The 15,000-nt window shown below is 48.7% G+C and overlaps 1 protein-coding gene across 1 annotated transcript in view; it reads left to right on the top strand.

Annotated features, from left to right (window-relative positions):
• Nucleotides 1-15,000, top strand: part of pkd1a (polycystic kidney disease 1a) — a 100,144-nt gene that overhangs the window by 13,498 nt on the left and 71,646 nt on the right. The window lies entirely within an intron of this gene.

Genomic DNA, 15,000 nt, shown 5'->3' on the forward strand with positions numbered 1-15,000 from the left:
CTGTAAGTCCCCAGTCTGCCCACATGTGCCCCTGGGCAGATGGCGCATTGAAAATGGACAAAACGGACCTTTAGGTGTTAGCTGTGGACATTTTGCATGGAGGTCTCCACTCATATACACCTATATCTGTCACTAACATACAAGTAGGAGGCTGAAGGTATTTCCAGGTGTAAAATAAAGGCGCCCTCTAGTGGGTCGTTATTTCTACAGGTGTCAGGCCACCGACGTTTTTTCTTCTTCTTGCAAATGGGTGCTACGGGTAGTGGACAGTTGTGGCTTGGCAGTGGAGATGGGCGTCTGCTGTTTGAAGCATGCAGAAGGCTGCTGATTGGTAGATGCTTGTAGATGCTTGCTTGCTGGGGTGTGCTGTGTACGGTACATGGACCGCTGAGCTGTAATGTGGTGTGTTCTGCTGATGAATATTTGGGTGTCGCATCTCTTCTTTCCGAGTATGATTGAGAGAGAGAGATCAAAAGCCATCTTACCAAACTACTTATGACTTAGTCATTTCTTATTTATGACTTAGTTATTTCTGCGTGTATTTTTTTTTTTTTGTTTGTGCATATGTGTGTTAGTTTTGTGTGTATGAGCGCGTTTTTTTGTCTGTATTTGTCTATTGGTGTGCAGGTGTGCACGTGAGTTCTTTTGTGTGCTTTTGTGTTTGTTCTAGGATGTGTATGCGTATTTGTGTGAGTGGTTTTGTGTGCTTTTGTGTTTGTGCTAGGATGTGTATGCGTATTTGTGTGAGTGGTTTTGTGTGCTTCTTGTGTTTGTGCTAGGATGTGTATGCGTATTTGTGTGCGTGGTTTTGTGTGCTTTTTGTGTTTGTGCTAGGATGTGTATGCGTATTTGTGTGCGTGGTTTTGTGTGTGTGTCCTCGACAGTGGTCGAGCAGTACACCCCTGAAAGTGTGAGCTGTGAGGTACATGAGAGGTGGAGATGCGTTTGGTCAGCGGGATCCCTCGGGTGTGGAAGGACATGGGTGCGAGGGGGGAACGGGAGAGAAAGGCTCGACAGGGTCAGTTACATCTGCAGTAACTGCGTCCCGCGATGTACTTCAGCCAACCAGGGAGATCCAGACACACACCGTATTTATGGGCCTTCTGATAGCAATAACATTTTCTGTCCGATCCAGGCCAGCCGATAAAATCCATAAAGGCCTCCTTTTTAAACGTTCTTTTTAAACGAGATTAGCATCTTCGGGAGGAAGGAAGAGGACGCTGAATACTTCGGCGGTGCCCAAAATCTGTTGGAAAGAAAAGAAAGATACTCGTCAGATACGGAACCAAACCAGAAGCCGTTGGAGGAGTAAATATTAGTTTTAGAAAGGGGATGAATACGAAAACACGACCGCGGTGAGAGTCAAGGCCTGGTTTCGTCTCCGCCGGCAGCATTTCACACCGCTGAGCTCACGCTGGTCGTCAAATGTGCATTAAAACAACAGGGAGATCAACAGGAAAGCAGTGGAAATAATTATCAGACACTACGGGCCCCATGAGGCCTAGTTCCAGTAATCTTAAAAACGCAATTCATTGGGAGGTTTTATTGGTGAAATGGCGTACGGGGGTTTGGCCCTGAACACAAGACGAGTCGGCTGCAGTGGAGCTCAGCCTGTCAGTTGTAGTGAAAGGAGGAGGGAGAGATAGAAACGGACTGAAATGGAGGAAATGTGCTTTTCGGCCAAAAATGGCAGCCAGGAATCACCCAGGTGGTTAATATGCATTGCCACTGAGGTGAGGTGACTGTTCAGGCTTCCCAGTGGTGAATTGAGCTTCCTGGTACAGTTGGGGTATCAGAAACTCCGCCCATCTTCAGACACAGACTGAAGACCCGCCTCTTCAGATCACACAATGGCTCCCCTCTTAGCCCTCCCCTTTCTTTTTGGGTTTCCTTTCAGGATAGCGCTACAGGTATAGCTGTGTAAAGGTAGATTAGCTGTGTAATAGTATTTACTTTTGTTCACAGAACTTTACACTACAGTAATTTACTCTGTTCAGCAGACCTGGGTCAAATACATATTTGTTTTGGATTCAGATGCTTTTCTGTGCTCTGTTGATCTTGGCTGGTGTAACTGAGCCTGCCAATAGGACCAAAAGGTGGGATTTGCACTTTTTGAGAGAATGTCATAGGTTCCAATACACCAGAAAGTGTAGAAAAGTATTTGAAGCCAAAACAAATATGTATTTGACCCAGGTCTGCTGTTCACACTTTACACTTGTTTATTACAAATGGGCCTCCTTGGTGATGTCACATGTTTATATTCCTGAGCCGTACGCTGGTGTTTTCCACATTTGTAAGCCACCGTCGATGCGAAGAGCAAAAGCTAAATGACTGCGATGTAATTGTTATGTCAAGCACTTTGAGAGCGTGAAGTGAAAAGCACTATTATTAGAGGCAGTGTGTGTTGATTGTTTATCCTTCTACCATTACGCTGTACGCTGCTTCTCCCATAAGCCCCTTTGGTTCTGTTATGTGTTCCCATTTGGGGTTTCTATTTTTAGCATGGGAAATTACATGCATATGAATGCTTGTAAATGTATGCATAACATATGAAATAGTGCGCACATTCACACACACTCACACAGACACAATCACACACATACGCACACACATGCACAGACACACACAGAAACACACACGCACAAACCTGCACTCAGTCAGAACTGCCTTTCACACGGGCTGGCTCTGTGCTAGTATTTAACGCATTTTACACACACACACACACACACACTCAAACCTGCACTCAGTCCATTTTGTTCTTCACACCAGCTGGCCCGTGTTCTGTTATGGCGTTTTCCAAACTCTGTCTGAACAAAGACCGTATTGAGAGAGAGAGAGAGAGAGAGAGAGAGAGAGAGAGGGAGAGGGAGGGAGAGAGAGAGAGAGAGAGAGAGAGAGAGAGAGAGAGAGAGAGAGAGGGAGAGGGAGAGGGAGAGAGAGAGAGAGAGCAGCTTTTCTGTGCCGTTATTTATTTATTTTTTAACTCAAATGAAACGACCGGACCTGCTCCTGCCAGGGGAAGACAGAGGACGAGTGAAGAAGCGTCTTTTGATGATCTGTCGCAGAGCAGGACCTGCTGTTTCTTGTTTGGTTACCCTGGCAGCCCTTCCCAGGCTGGTCCTGTCCCTGCAGCGGTCACGGCCATCTTGGCTCGGGGCTGATTACGTTATTGGGCAGGCTCGATACACTGTCTCTTTTCTGTATACCCTGGCAGTCATTCCCACACTGGTCCAGTCCCTGCAGCGGTCACGGCCATCTTGGCTCGAGGCTGATTACGTTAATGGACAGGCTCGATACACTGTCTCTTTTCTGTATACCCTGGCAGTCATTCCCACACTGGTCCAGTCCCTGCAGCGGTCACGGCCATCTTGGCTCGGGGCTGATTACGTTATTGGGCAGGCTCGATACATTGTCTCTTTTCTGTATACCCTGGCAGTCATTCCCTCACAGGTTCAGTTTCCATGGTGGCCATTTTGGCTCATGGTTGGTTACTCTATCACGCAGTCGTATGAAGGCTCTTATTTGGTTACTGGCAGCTCAGGGGAACTGCAGGGTCAGCGTGTGCATGAATTAATCAGGAAGCCCAGTATTTACATAGCGTCTGTACTCTCCGCTCTGCCTGCCCGACAAGCCATGCTCTCCATCTTCCTGTGCCCTTCTCTCCTTCCCTCTTCTGATTCTCTGTATCATTCTCTCCTCTTCCCTCTAGCATTCCTGAATCCAACACTCCATCTCCCTCCCTGCTCCCTTGTCTCCTTTCTCAAGATGTTCTATACCCTTCTCTCCTTCCCCTTCCAGTATTCCTGAATACCTCTCGGAAACTCTTCATTCTCTATATCCTTTTCTCCAGTCATCTCAGGTATTCCTGAGATGACTGGAGAAAAGAATCTAGACACCAGAATCTAGACACCTAGAGGGGTGTAAATCTAAGTATCTGAGGTAAACGGGCTAGGATAACCCCAATATAGCTCAGGTTTTACCTGGATACAGCCTGGCTGCATCCTTTTTGGCTAGAAGGCTTCCACTTTTCAACCAAATGCAGCCAGCTTTTCACCTGAACGCCTAGACTGGGGTTTCCCTGACTTTTCACCAACATTTCACCACAAAAATTTTGTCGGATATCCTCAGGTCTCCCAACCCCCCTCCCTCTCATTTCGGTTTTCCTGTACCCCTCTCTCATCCTCATTGCGTTCCTCCCTCTCTGGCGCATTCTATCTCTGTTTGTGTTTCTGTGTTTATAGAAACATGGCTTCAGCTGCTACCTCAGTGGTCTGAGGCTTTGTTAACATGAAAGTCCCAGGTAAATTTTACCTTTTATATATCGGGAGTGTCCATGGGGCTAATCTACTGGCCCAAGTGAGTGGAAGTGAGCTTATTTATATACATGTGTGTGTGAGTGTGTGTTTGTGTGTGAGTAGTGAGTGTGTGTGAGTAGTGTGTGTGTGTGAGTGTGTGTGTGAGTAGTGTGTGTGTTTGTGTGTGAGTAGTGTGTGTGAGTAGTGTGTGTGTGTGTGTGTTTGTGTGTGTGAGTAGTGTGTGTGTTTGTGTGTGAGTAGTGTGTGTGAGTGTGTGTTTGTGTGTGAGTAGTGAGTGTGTGTGAGTAGTGTGTGTGTGTGTGAGTAGTGTGTGTGTGTGTGTGTGAGTAGTGTGTGTGGGTGAGTGTGTTACTCAGAGCAGATCTCCCGCCAGCTGGACTCCAGACTGTGTCTGCAGCAGCAGGGAAATGGACAGAATGTCCTAGAAGCGAGCCGAGCCGTGGACCCGCCCTGGGATCGGAGTGGGCCGGCGGGAGCAGGGGGAGGAGGCGGCCCTCATCGGGCCCGGCACACGCCCCTCCTCCTCCTCCCTCGCCCCCGCCCCTGCCCCCGCCCCTGCTCTCCCCTCCGCTCTCGATTCCAGGAAAGTACCTTGTAAATTTTCCTCCCGGGAATTAGCCCGGGAAGATCGGGGCCTCTTGCCACAGCCGTGCTGGAAGGGGACCAGTCTGGAAGGGTCGTCCCAGCAGCAGCAGTAGCTGCGCACACCGTGGTTGCACCTCAGCACCCGCAGCTGTCCTATCAGCTGCCAGGACAGGGCTACACTGTCTGACTGTTCTCACACACTGACGGCTGTCTGACTCTTCCCACTGTCGTTTGCCATTGTCTGACTATTGTGACACCAACTGTCTGGCTATTCTCTCAATGGGCAATCATTGTTTGACTGTCCTCACACTAGCTGTTCGCTTTCCAGCTGTTTTTATTCTTGCTTTTTGGTGTTTTTTTTTTTTGATGTCTTCTTACTGTTTACTATATGACTGTTTCCTCTCGTTGTCTGACTGTTTTCATATTGGGCTGTTCTCTCTCTGACTGTCCCAAAGCTGCCACTCATTGCCATACTGTTCTTTTACTTTATTTTCTCTGTCTGTCTTTTCGCTGACTGTCCCCACACTGTTCGCTCTCCTACTTCACTGCTAGACTGTTCTCATTGGTATTTCGCTCTCTGAAGTTTATTGGCTGTTCTCACATTGGAAGGGGGCTGCATTGTCAGTGGGCTGCACACTCGAGGTGGTGGAACCCCGATTCTCAATTGAAGACATCAGGCTATAAACAAACAGCACATTATGAAGATTATTTTTAAAAGGCTCGGTTTTTCTCGTCTTCCTTTGAAACTAGCCACACCGCACATTCCGGTGGTTAGTCGGGCAGCGGTGGAGAGCTAACGTGCTAACCAGACCACTGCTGGAGAGCTAACGTGCTAACCAGACCACTGCTGGAGAGCTAACGTGCTTCCAGCAGTGGTCTGGACCCAGCGTGATGGCACCACAGTGGCATTTGTGTCCAGTGTCTCAGTGTCATACCCTAACCTTCATCCATAACACCATTGTTTTTGTTTTCAAAAGCTGTCCGTTTTTTTGGTTTTTTTTTACAGCTTAGGGAACAAAGCTTGTGTTACAGATTCTGGAACATGCCGAGCGGAGGCTTTCAGCGACAGGGCCGTAAATAAGTTTAGTCGGTCTGAGTAACAATACGGGGAGATTCCATGAGGTCACGTGTCGCAGTGGATGTCTCAGAAAAACAACGGCGTGCGGTTGGTTTAGAGGAAGACCCAGTGGAACCCTCAGAGTGTCCCCCAGGAATTCGGTTTGTTACAGTAATGTTTGCAGAACGTGGGAGGACTGCTGACTCACTTGCTTGGGACAAAAACGAGAATGAAATCCTGATATTACGTAGCTGCGCTCACAGCAGGACTGTGCCTGAACGCTGGGGGTGGATTATGCTATTATGATCATAAATAAGCTTTTACGTTGGTTTATACATAATTTTAGGAAAATCCATGAACCATAGCTCTTGAACACTCTATGTAAATCATGTACTACATTTTTGAAGTCTTAATTTATTTCATGTGTGGAAAACTATTGAAAAATATTTGCATTATTACTCTAAAGACCAAGTAAGCACTGCTCACAATTGTGCTTCCCTTAATTGTTAAAGTCCGAAAGTCACATGCCTGATGAGCTGCACGTAAGGCAGCCATTTTGTTTTCCATGGTCTACACTGATTGGGTGTCTTCAGGGACAGAACGGGCCCTATGGGAGAGGAGTGTGGTAGAGTCTGGCAGCCTGATGTTGGGTGGAGACACTGGTGAGTGGGTGGAGACTGTTACAGGGCAGTAAGGAGCCCATGTGGTAGTAGGGTAAGAGGGTGACAGAGTGTGACGGGGTGGGGCTGGGTACGGTGCGGCGGGGGGGGGGGGGGGGGGGGGGGGGTGGGCGGCGCTGGTGCAAGGAGGAAGGGGCCCGCCGCATTAGGGATCTCTCTCCTGGTTGTAGCAGAGCTACGGCGTTGGTGGAGGGGAAGTTCCCCCCTCCCCCCTTCGTAGAATAAGGGGCACCAGGCGGCCATATATGGAGCTCACAAATCATACACTTGGCGTTCTAAAACAGAACCATATGTCGCTCGAGATTCCTTGCATAGGGCTTGAGAACAGGAGCAGTCTCTTGCTAATATAAATTGAAGAGGTCATATTATATGGTCATGTTTAAACACACAGCACAACCTTCTGTTTTAGTGAGGGAGTGAGAAAGACAGCAAGAGAGACAGAGGTTGGACAAAAGAAAAGAGCACGGTCCCTCTTGGTTTGGAGATGGACCGGTTTCTTGTGGGAAAGTGGGAGGGGGAGTGGGGTACGTGTGCCAAATCAGATGACGTGGACAACAGGAACATTTCTTTCCTTCATAGATATTTTTTTAAGCCTTTAACGGTATGCTCAACTAAGCTGACGGCTGCATTTTCACTCACGATTCATGCAGATAGTTGGAAGCCAACCCTTTATCATTAACCATGAAAGCAGCTAAATTTAAAAAGCCAATTGTTTTAGGGTCATAGTACAAAATTGGTTGGTTGAGGGTCATGGTTCAACATTGATTGATTGAGGGTCGTGGTTCATTGCTGGTTGATTGAGGATCATAGTTCAGAGCTAGTTGGTTGAGGGTCATAGTTCAAAACCAGTTTGGTGCAGGGCATAGTTTAAAGCTGGTGGGTTGAGGGTCATAGATCAAAGTTGGTTCATGATTCAAAGACACTTAGTTCAGGGTCATAGTTCAGAGTTATTTGTTTGGTCATGGTTCAAAGCCAGTTGGTTGAAGGTCATAATTCAAAGCCGGTTAGTTGAGCCCGGGTCATGGTTCAAAGCCAGTTGGTGTAGGGTCATAGTTCAAAGCTGGTTGGTTGACGGTCATAGATCAAAGCTGGTTCATGATTCAAAGACAGTTGAGAGTCATAGTTCAAATTATTTGCTTGAGGGTCATAGTTCAAAGCCGGTTGGTTGAGGCCAGGTCATGGTTCAAAGCCAGTTGGTTGAGGGTCAGAGTTCAGGGTTGGTTAGTTGAAGGTCATGGTTCAAAGCTGGTTAATTGAGGGTCAGATTTTAAAGCCAGTTAGTTGAAGGTTGCAGTTTAAAGCTGGTTGGTTGAGGTTCATGCTTTCAAAACTGTCTATTCAGTCAAAACAAACATCACTTACTCTTATTACTGACCCAAGTAATAAGAAGCAAATATATACTTTTTCTATTGGTTTATTCATGCTGTGCCAGAGTTAACAAACGGAATTCAAAACCGTTCTGGTGTGACTGCAGTCTCGTTTTCCTTCTGTTCCGAGCTCGCCCAGGGTGAGGTGCAGCCGATGCGCGTGTCTCTGATGTCTAAGCGCAGGGGAAGGACCTCCACACACAAGTGATCCAGCGTAGCTCAGGTTTCCAAACGAACTACGCGGCTCAGCGTCACCCTGTCCTCAGAGACCCCCAGCCTTTCTTCCATCCCTCTCCTCTCCCCTACCTCCGCCACCTCCCTCCCTTCCCGCCGGTGGCCTGGTGCACAGGTACGGGGGGGCCACGCCAGGGCGGGTACAGGCTGGCTGTACCTCGGCGCTTGAGCGATCGTTGGCACGTGCCAACTGGCACCCGCTCCTCTGAGTTCAGGAGTCCCCTGATACTGGTGATTCACGGGAGCCACTGCCTGCTGGTGGGCCTCATTAAACGCTGTTTGTCTTGGGCCAGTCCGAGCTTTCTCTCCTGTGCTTGGAAGCGCTCTGTCTCTCTCTCCTTCTCCTTCTCTCGCTCTCACACTTTTTTTTATCTCCTCTGTTCAATTCAGTGGTGTTTTATTGGCAGGACAGAGGGAGCAGTATTGCCAAAGCAGTCGTACAGGCTGTATAAACAACATTGTCGGTAGTTTCATATACTCACTGGCTGTCTTTCTCTCTTTGTCCCTTTCGGACTTGATTTCACTTACTGGCATGACAAACGCACATATTGTTTTGCCAAAACATGTGTGTGCACATGTAAAATAATAAAGGATGATGAGTGAAAAGAATGAGATGCATAAATGAGAAGAAAGAACCCCCTTTCTCTCCTTTTTCCTCTTCCCTCTCTCCCTCCGCCTGTGGAATGAGGGGAATAAGCTCATTGCTGTGGCAGCATCTCGAGAGGGGAAATGGAGGGGGGAGGGGCTGGTGCTGCCAGCTGAGGTCCTGCAGGCTGAAGTGCGGGCGGAGCTTGGAGCCGCAGTGATGCCCTGGCACTGGCTGATGTGTCTGGCTGTGCTGTCTGGCTGTGTACAGTGCGGCAGGCTTTTTTCCCAGCTTCCTTCTCTCTCTCTCCCTCTCTCTTCAGTTTTACTCCCTCCCCCCCTCCAGACACACACACACACACCTCTCCCCACCTCTCCTCCAGTGGCTCTGCGGTGCTCAGTTCTGGAAGTCATTTTCTCAGCACCTGACCCTGCTGGAGGAGGACCCGGGCTTGGGCCCGCACCAGATCAGAGGCTCCGCGGTCACAGCCAAAAACACGCCGGAACAGCCTGGAAGTTTCTGTGAGGAGAGGAGAGGAGAGGAGAGGAGAGGAGAACAGGGGCGAGGCACAACACCTTTTGATTTATTTCAGGTCCCTCTCCTCCTCCTCTCCCTCCTCCTCCTGTGTCCTGAACATGGAGATATATAGAGAGAGAGAGAGAGATATAAGGAAGGAAATAGAGAGGAGGGGAGATATGGAAAGAAAGAGAGAGAGGGGGAGACAGGGAAGGGGGAACTGAGAGAGAGTGAGGCAAACATGCAGAGAGAGAGAGTGAGAGAGAGAGAGATTGAGGCAGACAGACAGAGAGCGAGTGAGGCAGACAGAGAGAGAGAGAGAGATACAGGGAGAGACTCAGATCCTTCAGCTCTAACACAGAGAGGGGAAGGTCTGTAATTCCAGGGAGGAGGGACTCCAGGGCCAGTGCAGTACTTAACCCCTGACAGCTGCTGAGCAGTGTGGGGGAGAGGGAGGCCGGCCCGGCCGCGGCTACCTGCTGGACCTCAGGGCCCGTCCTGGTCCGGGCGTGGGGGGGGGGGGTGGCGGTGCAGGGGGGGCCCTGGCGGTCAGGACCCGAGCAGCTCCTCCGTGTTTGTGTTTCAGAGGCTGAAACTCACCCTGAAGAGCAGGGGAGAGGGAGGGGAGTGGCTGTGCGAGGCATTACGTCAGTGATTGATGTGTCGCAGGGACGCTTTTAATGATTAATTGGGGGGGCGGGCCGTCGGGATCACGGCGTAACGACTTTAGCATGAGTTTTCCAGCGGGGCGCTGCCAGCGGAGCAGCACCGCAGCCCGGCAACAGGGGCCGCCATGGCGGCTTTTCAGATGAGCTCCGCTCCTCTTACACAGCCTGTCTGGAATGTACAGATGTTTCCTTAGGGGAACCGCACAGCACTGGCTCTGTTCTCACACACACACACTTATACACACACACACACACACACACACACACATACTTATACACACACACAAACACACACACATACTTATACACACACACACACACACACTTATACACACACACACACAAACACGCACACACACACACACACTTATACACACACACACACACACTTATACACACACACACACACTTATACACACACACACTTACACACTTACACACACACACACACAAACACGCACACACACACACACACAAACACGTACACACACACACACACACACACACTTATACACACACACACCCACACGTACACACACACACACACGTATACACACACTCACACATACACATACATATAAGTACACAGACACGCACACATCCACACAAATGCACACATGACACCTGGTTATGTCCACTCAAAGAGTGAGAGGGTATGACAATAGAAACAGGAGGAGTGGAAATGGGAGAAGAGGAGAGGTTGAGAGATTTTAAACCAGGTCACGCTTTGCTGACAGGAAACAGGGTTTTGATGTTTTTAGCCCTTTAAGGTGTAAGATCACAAATATGTGATCAGAATGTTCTTGACTGAACATTCTAATGCGGATGTAACACTCACTGCTGGTAACTGAAAGCAATTGAGTTCTAGAACACTGACTAAGAACTTTGGAAAAAAATTATTCCAAAAAATACTACTTTTCAAAGCGTAGGAGAACTCCTGGGTGGGGCTGAGCCCCAGAGCTCCCTACACCTCCTCATCCAGATTCGGAAGGGCGTGATTGTGGTGAGTCCCGGAGGAGTCGGGGCAGCCCAGGACACCCGCGCTGCACGCAGAACCCAAAGTTCCCTCCGCGCTGTCTGGGTCCGCTTTGGCCAGTCGGGCGGGTGGAACTTCCAATCGCTGGACGTGCCGCATCGACGGAAAAAAACACACACATCTCCACCTCGACCTCTGCCATGCCACTTTATAACGGCTTAGCATTCATCACCCAATTACCTCTCTTTGTTTTGGCTGAAAGGCAGTTCTGCTAATAGAGACATTGTGTGCGGCATGTCTGGACGATAACCTTGGCACCGTGTTTGTTTTCCTTTTCTCTCTCTTTCTCTCTCTCTCTCTCTCTCTCTCTCTCTCTCTCTCTGTCCATCCCAGAGCATGCACTGTTTAGCCCGTTGGGTTATGAGGAGTAGACAGGCGTGAGGTGGATGTTTAGTAAGTAGCGCTCTGAGGCAGGACTGGATGAAGCCTTTTTTGTGTATAAACCGCAACTTTGGTGGAACTTTTTTGTTTTTTAAATTTCTTGTGGGTTTTAAATCTGGAGCAGTGCCTGCAGCAACCAAAAGCCCTCACCCATTGGTCAGTTCCTAAGCCACCCTGCCATATCGACTTAGGCAAGTCGACTCATCTTGTTCAAATGAAAAAGTCTGTAAGGAGTTTACAATCCCTCTGTTTATCCTTTCCCCTCTTTCTCTCTCTCTCTATATATATATATGTGTGTGTGTGTATATATGTATATATATATATATACATATATAGATATATATTTAGTGAGCTCCATAATGTTTTAGACAAAGACTTTTTTTAAATGTTGCTGTGTACTCCGCAATTTTAGATTTTTTTGTAATCAAACAATTTACTTGTGGTTACAGTGCAGATTCTCAGCTTTTATTTAAAGGTATTTTCATGCACTCATGTAGAAATTACAGCACTTTTTATACAATTTCAGGGCATCATAACATTTGGGACATATTAATGCGATGACTGCTTGAAGTCTGTGACCCACAGATAACACTCAGTGCTGAGCATTTTCTCTGTTGATGCTCTGCCAGGCCTGTACTGCAGCCATGTTCAGCTCCTGCTTGTTTTGGGTGCTGGTTGCCTTAAGCTTTCTCTTCAGCGGATGAAACACATGTTCAATTGGATTCGTATTGGGTGAACGACTTCGCCAAATATTTTCTTTTTTTTTGGATTGGAAAAACTCCTTTTTCTTTTTGCTTACTCCAGTATGTTTGGGATCATCGTCTTACTGTAGGATGAAGTGCCGTCTGATGAGTTTGGAGGCGTGCGCTTGAACTGGAGTAGATAAGATGCTTCTGTACAGTTCAGAATCAATTCGGCTGCCGAACTCTGCAGGCTCTTTTAGGTACTTCTTAGCAACCTGTAACCTGGCCATCCTGCTTCTGCAGTTGACTAGTGGTTTGCATCTTGCCGTGTAGCCTCCGTAGTTCTGTGTGTGAAGTCTTCTGCAGACAGTAGTCCTTGACAAATCCACGTCTGCCTCCTAAAGAGCGTTTCTGATCTGTCGGACAGGTGTTTGGATTTTTTCTTCATCATGGTGAGAATTCTTTGGTCATCAGCTTTCTTGGCCTACCAGGCCCTTTGTGATTTCTGAGCCACCCACCAGCGCTCTCTGTTCTTAATGATGTGCCAAACAGATGATTTTGGTAAGCCGAAGGTTTGGCCTATGTCTCTGTTTTTTTTAAAATTATTTCTCAGCCTCATAATGGCTTCCTTGACTTTCACTGGCACAACTCTGGTCCTCATGTTGACAAATGCCAAAAACAGACTTCAAAGGCGATGAAAAGCCTAAAATCAAGATTAGACGCTGAAAGCTGTCTTATACCTGCAATGAGGAAGCAATTTGAACAGGACTATTCAAAACACCTGTGAAACCATTTGCTGCTGCTTCTGGTGACATGTGTTTGTATATATATGTATATATATTTGTGTGTGTGTATACAGTACGTTTATGTATATATATATATTTGCTGTATATTTATACCTCCCTTTCCTATTCCTCTCTTGTTTCGCTCCTTCTCACTGACAGGTTATTAAGCAGAGATGATGAGAGGCCCTTTTCCATTACAGCACAGAGCCAGTGGTTTGAGTGAGAGTACATGGTGCTGGCAGAGCCCAGTCTGTGTGGGAAGTGGGAAATCAGGGAGATTGCATTACAGTCCTCTCTCTCTTTCATTCGCTCTCTCGCTCTCTCTCTCTCACTCTCTTTTTACTCTCTCTCAGTTCAAATTCAAACAAGCTTTATTGGCATGACCACGTGCCAGCACTATAGCCAAAGCGATTGTTTACATAAAACAACAACAATAGTGGCAAAAACAACTACATGCACAATAATGATGAATAATTACAATATTAACAATAATCTCACTCTCTCTCTCTCTCTCTCTCTCTCTCTCTCTCTCTCTCCCCCTCTTTCTCTGTGCCACTGTGCTTAGTCCTCTCACAGAGAAGAGGTCGTGCCGTGATCTCTGTAACGTTCAGACAGACGCAGGGGCTGCTGGGGGTTTTGAGGGGGCTTTGCTGCGCCGCTGCTCTCCGGGGAGGGGGGCGGGGTGTTCCTGACATCGCGTCGGTCCCGTCACACGCGAAAGTCTCCAGCTTGCGGAAAAAAGGGATGAGAGCGCCGGGCGGGCGAGCGCACGCCCCCGAGACCTCGCCCTCCTCCCGTTTCTCAGCGCCTCTCGCCTGTCCCGTTTCCCCCGGAGACGATGCCTCGGCTTCCGACGCCGCTGAGTCAGATCTGGCGACCGCCCCTGAGCCAGCGTGACTCGCTCAGCTATTTATAATATTATCCCTGGGGTTAACGTAATGAGGAGTGTGTGTGTGTGTGTGTGTGTGTGTGTGCATGTGTGTATATGTGTGTGTGTGCAGGGGCGCCATCAGGGATTTTGGGCCCCAGCACTCCAGAAAATCTTGTTCTAATATTTTCGTGGGGCCTCAGTCGGGGCCCGTGTAATCATCCTAAACCCCCCCCCCCCCCCCCCCCCCCCCCCTTTACGGTGCCCTTGTGTGTGTGTGTGCGTGTGTATGTGTGTGTGTCCTGGGGTCTGTAGCATGTCTCCCCAGGTAAAACAGGAGCCCTGCACCTGAGTCAGTAACCTACAGCCCCCTGGCCTCAGGTGCAGTGTGCTAACCGCTAACCGGTTCGTGGGGCACTAATTGACAGTAGCCCTGCGGTTGTGCTTCTGAAGCGGGTTTGGTGGGTGGCTGAAAGCACTCCCTCCAGGGGAGCGGGTAACCACAGGCGCGGAGAGATCTGGTCCCAGGCGTGATGTGAGAGGCGGAGCTCTGAGTGGGCGCTGACTGACTGACCCCCCCCCCCACAACTGCCTGTCAATCAAGGTTGCACAGCGGGTTGCCGCGAAAGGCCAGTAGCGGTAATGCGTGGTAATGGACGGCTTTCTTGGCCGAGCTCAGCCCTCTGTGCCCTGCAGAAGAAAGAGCGTTGAGTCATCTGATTCCGTTTGAGTAACTGGGCTGTAAGGGGAGTGAACTTCTGTGTTTTTGTGGGGGTGGGGGGGGGGGGGGGGGGGGTTGAGTGAGGTAACTGAAGTGTTCATTTATGGGATAAATTTTGTGTTTTAATTGACCACGTGAGCTGGATCTGTAATAGGGGGTTTCCATTTGGTGTCTTTATATATTTTTACGTGCACAGAGCTGGATAGTGGAAGAGATGATGGGAACATGTGTTTGTGTGTGTGTGAGTGTGTGTGTGCATGTGTATGTGTGTGTGTGTGTGCGTGTGCGTGTGTGTGTGTGTGTGTGTGTGTGTGTGTGTGTAGGTGTGTGTGTGTGTGTGTGTGTGTGTGTGTGTGTGTGTGTGTGTGTGGGTGTGTGTGTGTGTGTGTGTGGGTGTGTGTGTCTGTGTGTGTGTGTGTGTGTGTGTAGGTGTGTGTGTGCGTGTGTGTGTGTGTAGGTTGTGTGTGTGTGTAGGTGTGTGTGTGTGTGTGTGTGTGTGGGTGTCTGTGTGTGTGTA

The sequence above is a fragment of the Anguilla anguilla genome, chromosome 2, assembly GCF_013347855.1.
Source record: "Anguilla anguilla isolate fAngAng1 chromosome 2, fAngAng1.pri, whole genome shotgun sequence".
Classification (NCBI taxonomy): domain Eukaryota; kingdom Metazoa; phylum Chordata; class Actinopteri; order Anguilliformes; family Anguillidae; genus Anguilla; species Anguilla anguilla.